General features: G+C 56.2%; 1 long non-coding RNA gene across 1 annotated transcript in view; it reads right to left on the bottom strand.

The window, feature by feature from the left end:
- Positions 1 to 1,098: 1,098 nt before the first annotated feature.
- LOC107181933 overlaps positions 1,099 to 5,916 on the bottom strand; it is a 6,617-nt gene continuing 1,799 nt past the window's right edge. Inside the window, exons 2-3 of the long non-coding RNA XR_001512650.1 lie at positions 3,895 to 4,051; positions 1,099 to 1,733 (exon numbers count right to left, since the gene is read on the bottom strand). This is a non-coding gene — a long non-coding RNA (uncharacterized LOC107181933). The remainder of the gene's footprint in view (positions 1,734 to 3,894; positions 4,052 to 5,916) is intronic.

Genomic DNA, 5,916 nt, shown 5'->3' with positions numbered 1-5,916 from the left:
TGCGGCTGGCAGTGGCTGTGAAGCTGTGTGCACAGCCCACGGTCCCCCGTGGAGTGGGGGCCTGCGGAATCCATTGCCTTTGGAGGTTCAGTTTGCTTTGCGTGCACAGTGAAGACGCACGGGGCCTGGCCTTCCCTTTCTCGGCGTCTGGGAACGTGAGCCGCTCAAACCCATCGCCCTCAAAGGCTCTTGATAGTCCTTCAGACGCTCCTTCCGCCTCTCACATCCCAGACACGCAGCCAGACGGGCTCCGTAAATCAGGAGCTAATGTAGGGCCTGACTGAATGCTCCTGACACTCATCCCGCCTGCTGAGTGCGAGTGAAGTCTGTGAGTCCTGTGCGCCTTCCCACGGCCTCCAGTCCCCGCCACTCGTGGGGCCGAGCCCGCGCCTGTGAGCCCCAGAGCGAGGGAAACAGTATCAAAAGATGGATTCGATCCGTAGCTGCTTTCCAGTGGAAGATACGAGGCTGTGGGGGTCATTGCAAAATTACTCCAGTTAATTAAAAAAGAAAAAAGCTCCGAGGCAACCGACTGGCGTTTACGCGTTTCTGCCCCAGCGCGGTCTGTGCGGAGATGCTAATTCCGGGGCGCCCTCGCCACCGCCTGCAGCTCGGAGTCCGTGACGTTAATGATGGACATTGATGGTCTTCGTCATCGGATGAATCCCTCAGGAATCTGAGCATCTTGGCGAGTCGGGCTTGGAAAGTGGGTCGGCTGGTTCGTCCAGAGCAGCCCTCCTCCCCCCCGCAGCGAACACGTGACCGCTCCTCTCCATGGCTGAGTGGAGATGACTCGTCATTACGTCCCTCCTGTGTCCTGCGTCTCTCCAGATGGGATCCAGGCCTTTTCTGTTACTTGATCTTCATGTTTAGATTAGGTTTCAGGAGAAAGGGATCAGAAACCTCTCATTCAGAGACAGTGGTGTGTCACCCTCGCGGGGTGCCTGCCCGCTCCTTCATCATCTTAAGAGCTCCTGATATAGACCAGACGTGACTCCTTTGTCACTGACATGTACTGAACATATCCCCTTCCACTCGGTGGATTGGCAATCCCTAATAAGCAATCAAGAGCTGCCAACTTTGAATGAGAATGAGAGAGAGAGAGAGAGAGAGAGAGACCAGCATTAGCGACTACTGATAAGGACTACATGGAAAGCAGTTTTACCAACACATCAAACCTGAATCTGACCAAGCTGTGTGATCAAACTACTAGCGAATAGGAAATATCGGGGATGGAGGAACATGGTGAATGGCACCAGATGCCTGTGACTCAGCTCATGGGACTCTCTACAGCACAAATAATCTCCCCTCGGCAAGGAAAACTGATAGAGTAAAAGAAACCAAAGAACCATCCCAACCAGTGACAATGTCTGGAACTTATCTGGATCCTGATGGAAGTAAAACTGTGAAAAAAATTGTGACATATGGAGACGGTTACACACACTGGCTGTGGGATGTTTTGAAGGAATGGAGGTTAATTTCTTTAAAGTGTGATGAGAGTGCTGTGGGGGTTTTCTCTGCTTGTTAAGAGTCCTTCCCTTTCGAAGATACCTACCGAAGTACTTACCCACGACGCCGAGGACTCGCTGTAATACAATCTGATGGCAGGGGTGGGGTAGCGGGTGGGGGATAAAATAAAACTGAATTCGCCAAGAGTTGGTAATTCTGGGAGCTTGGTGATGGGTCCACGGATATTCATTATAGCCTCTCCCTCCATAAATATTTGAAATGTTCTGCAATAAGAAGGATTTGTGAGTGGCTCGCTCCGAGCCAGAGTGTGGGCTGAAGCATCGCTAATGTCTTGAAAGCGGCAAGTCCCTCCTCACCCTGCGGTTTGATTCCCTAGTTTTACACGCTGCTGCTCCGTAGGAACGAGCCCCACGGTGCTGCCTCGCTCTTCACAGCCCCTTTAGCTGCATGAGGAAGGTGTGAAGGCTTCCAGTTGCCTAGCAATGGCTGGCAGCAAACCCATCCCCTGCTCTGTAGCATGGTAGTCCAAAATTGAGGATCTGGGTGATTTGGAGATTTGACTCTGGTTGAACAATTTTCCCCCCTGGGGCTATGATAAGGGGTGAGCCAGAGGTTGGATTGGATGACGACACTGGCAAGTAAAACCACAGTGGTCGGGGCAGGGGGGAAGAGCAGCTGAGTACTGGACCCTTGAGCTCCGCTGTCCAAGACCTTAAGGGGGCCTGCTCTCTTTTCAGCACCTCTGCGGTTGGACAGCGCCTCGGGGCCGGGTTCCCAAGGGTGGGCCTCTGTCTTGATTCAGCACCTCGGCTGCTGGACAGAGCCCCAGGAGGCCAGGTTTCCTGAGCGGGTGTGTGTGGGTAAGGGTAAGGGTTAGGGTTAGGGTTAGGGTTAGGTTCAGCTGGTTAGCACACGATGTTAAGGAGGCCAGGCCCCAGCCTGGAGCTTGGATCGACCAACTGGCTTGAGAAGCTGAGCTAGCTTCCCTCTATTTATAACCATATTGATAAGTAATAGGGGCTGTTTGCTGGGGAGCCTGAGACAATGGGCCTGACTCCGTGGAATGAGACCTTCACTCCTGGCAAAGCTACCCCAAGTTCATACTCTTCTTTGGGGGGCGGGGATGACCAGCACTGACACGTTTATATTCAAAAGGACAACTAGGGAGGTTGTGGAAGGAAAGGAAGCCTGCCCTTCTGAAGTAGTCAACTCTTCTCGCTTAACCACCAGCTGCAGACCGCAGTGGCATGCAACAAAGGCATTGATTGCTCACGCATTTGTCGGTCAGTGGGGATTTGGTGGATCCTGTTTCTGTTCAGCACGAATCAGCTCCAAGGTGTGAGTGGGGTCGGACCTGCTCTGTGTCCTCTCGTCCTTACTGGACCGGGGGTGACCCAGGGCACATCCTAGTCATCGGGCAAGGCAGGTGGGCAGGAGGGCAAGCCAACTCACACAAGTGTACTTCCACCCACTGCTCCTCTGCTGCCTGCGAACTTTTCATTGGTCAAAACAAATCCCAAGGTCAAGCTCAATGTCAAGGGGGTAGGGAAGTGTGCTGTGCCCACAGTGTGCATAGATAATATTTACTGGAAAGTCATTTATCACCACTTCCCCCCCACACACACACACATACCTGAAAGGTGGTCTGTATTCTAACGGGAAGAGTCCTGAGAGAGACATTGATGGGAGGGCAAAACTCAATAGCATCCATTCATTCCAGTTAGCAATTGCATAGGCAGGGTCGGCCCTCCTGCCCTTCATAGGTCCTTGAAGGAGGTACAAAATAGATAACTGATACAGGAACCTAAAAGCTGATGGCTGCCATCACAGGGGCTAAGGGAACCCTGGAGGCTGGGAAAATATGCTGGCAGATATATATATACTGATTTCAGAGAGGAAGGGAGGAGAGAGATAGAAGCATCAATGATGAGAGAGACTCATTGATCGGCTGCCTCCTGCACACCCGCTACCAGGGACCAAGCCTGAAACCTGGGCATGTGCCCTTGACCGGAATCCAACCCAGGGCCCTTCAATCCACAGGCCAACGCTTTACTCACTGAGCAAAACTGGCTAGGGCTGCAGTTTTTTTGAGCTGAGCAGTTATGCAGCATTAAAAGTTCTCTCTGTGTGTGTATCTCTCCCTCTATTTATAGACTCCGGGGGTGGGGTGGGGAGCAGGGATAAGTAGGGCCTCCATCACCACCAGGCAAAGAAGGCAAAGGGATTGCCAAGCCTGCCAACAATATATCGAAGATGTGGTTGTGTTTGCACAGAAATCGCTGGCGCATGATAGAGGCTGGGAGAGCGAAGAGCCCGAAACCAAAACACAGGCCCACTGGTTACTAAATACAATGTTTTCAGGGAGGTGTTAGCAGCTGCTGAAACGGCAGAGCATGAAACAGCGTGTGATTCCGTTTTACTTACACAGCAAGCACACGGGCTCAGTCTGGAAACGGACACAGGGCACCGGAAGGCAAGCACGTTGGCCTCTCAGAGTCCGCGGTCGGTGCCCCTCACGGGGGGCCCGGAGAGCCCCCGCCGTCCCATGGCTGCACCTCCGGGGGTGGGAGATGGCTCCTTCCTGGAAGAAAGGGAGAAAGTGACTGGTGGGTGTGGCGGGCCAGGTGAGTGAGCAGGGCAGGGCCTGGAAGGGGTGCAGAGCCCACGGTGACAGGCCTCCTGGGGTCCCAGCGTGGGGAGCGCGGGCCCTGCCCCACCTGAGGCTTCAGGAGGAGGTGCTGGTCTGAGGAGAAGGAGCAACTGTGCTGGTTTCAGTGGGGACACACCAGGCATCACCGCAGCCCCGAAGGAGCGGGAACCCTGCAGGGGAGCGCCCAGCGGGGGGGTGGGGGGGCTTCTCTGGCCTCACACGGTGCCTGGTACCCCAGACGCTCAGGCAGTGAATGTGGGTGGAGACCTGACGGGGCATCTGAGCCTGGAATTCTGGGAGAATCCTGGCCTGGACTCACAATTTGGGGGTCATTGAGGTCCAAGTGGCACTCAACACCCGGGGACCCCCTCCCCCTTCGCTGTGACATTCCTTCCTGGTCTGGCTGGTCCTGAAACCTGGGCCTGCTGGTTCCTGTTTTCCTTCCAAGCGTTTTCTTCTCCACACGGAGAACCCCCTCCCCCCAGCGCGGCACCCCTGGCCTCAGCCCTCCGCTTCCTCCACTCCCAGCGCCTCGCCACCACCCCCTCTCCACACGCGGGTTCTTTCCTCACCGTGGGCTCTGCACCCCCTTCCAGGCCCTGCCTCTGGCTGCCTCCCCCTCCCCTACACTCACCGAGTCCCCACACCGTGGGCCCTTTCTCGCACTTTGCAACCACTGCTCATCCTTCATGGCCAACCTTCAATGCCACCCGCTCCGTGAAGCCTCCAGCACCTCACCCCCCAGAGGGGAGTCCTCCTGCCCATGGCCCCCGCCTCTCACCCCCGGCCCCCCTACCGCCCCCCCTGGTAAGGCCCGAACTGAACACGCAATATTAACTGCGGCCTGGACCTTGGAGCCTCCCAAGACCCCAGAGGCTGAACTGAGCTCAGTGCCTCTCACCAGATGCCCCTCCCCCAGCAGGGAAGGTCCCCCCATCTGCTGTCCAGACTCGCTGCACCCACCCCTACCGTTCTCCACCTTGTGGATCTGTCCTCTCTCCCACCTGCAGAATCATTCAATTACATCCTCCAATGGGAATTGGGGTGACCGCCCCCTCTTGTTGCTACAAAGCCGCCCCCCCCCCAGATCTTGGTTTCTCCCTCTGCTCCCGAGTGCAACCTCTGTGGGGGCTCACAGGGCGTGTGGAGTCTCCCTCCCCCAGGCTGTGAGCTTCTGTTACCTGCAAACTGCTGACCAGCTCACCCGCCCAGGACTGGTGCCATGCGCTCAGCTTAATGCGGGGTTCCCTCCCCGCCAGTGGGGTGAGGAGGGGGGAACTCCTCCCTCCTGTGCTTGTCAGGCCTCAAGGTCAGGGACATGTGGCCCCACCTTGGAGGCCCAGCATCTGGCTTGGCCCATGGAATTGGCTCAGGAAACGTGTGTGGACTAGATGGTCCCTTCCCCTCCCGGCCCCACGCCGCCCTCCCCGAGCTGTCCCCCTCCTTCCGGCACCAAATAGACGCTTTTAAATGTGGGCCCGCTCTCGCTTTCCAAGCCTCTGTCCTGCCTCTGCTGAGGGTGGGGATTCTGGACAAACGTTCAGAGGCCACGGTGAGTCTCTGCAAAGGTTTCCTGCAGGATCAACACCCGGGGCCGTCCCTGTACCATCTGGAAACCACCCCCGTCCCCGCTCATCTCCAAGTGATGCTTAATTTTTCTAGAAATTAACTCGCACGGTGTCAGGCCACCTGAACGCACCCTGGAACCTCTATTCCGATCTGTGAGCAGCGGCGCACTGAGTGATGCCACGATTGTCTCCGGGCCGTCTCCTGGGCCATCGCTGATTAAAACGCAG

This window comes from Myotis davidii, unplaced genomic scaffold, assembly GCF_000327345.1.
Source record: "Myotis davidii unplaced genomic scaffold, ASM32734v1 scaffold274, whole genome shotgun sequence".
In the NCBI taxonomy this organism is placed as follows: Eukaryota; Metazoa; Chordata; class Mammalia; order Chiroptera; family Vespertilionidae; genus Myotis; species Myotis davidii.
Note: the sequence above shows the minus strand (reverse complement) of the source record. Positions and strands in the feature narration are given on the sequence as shown.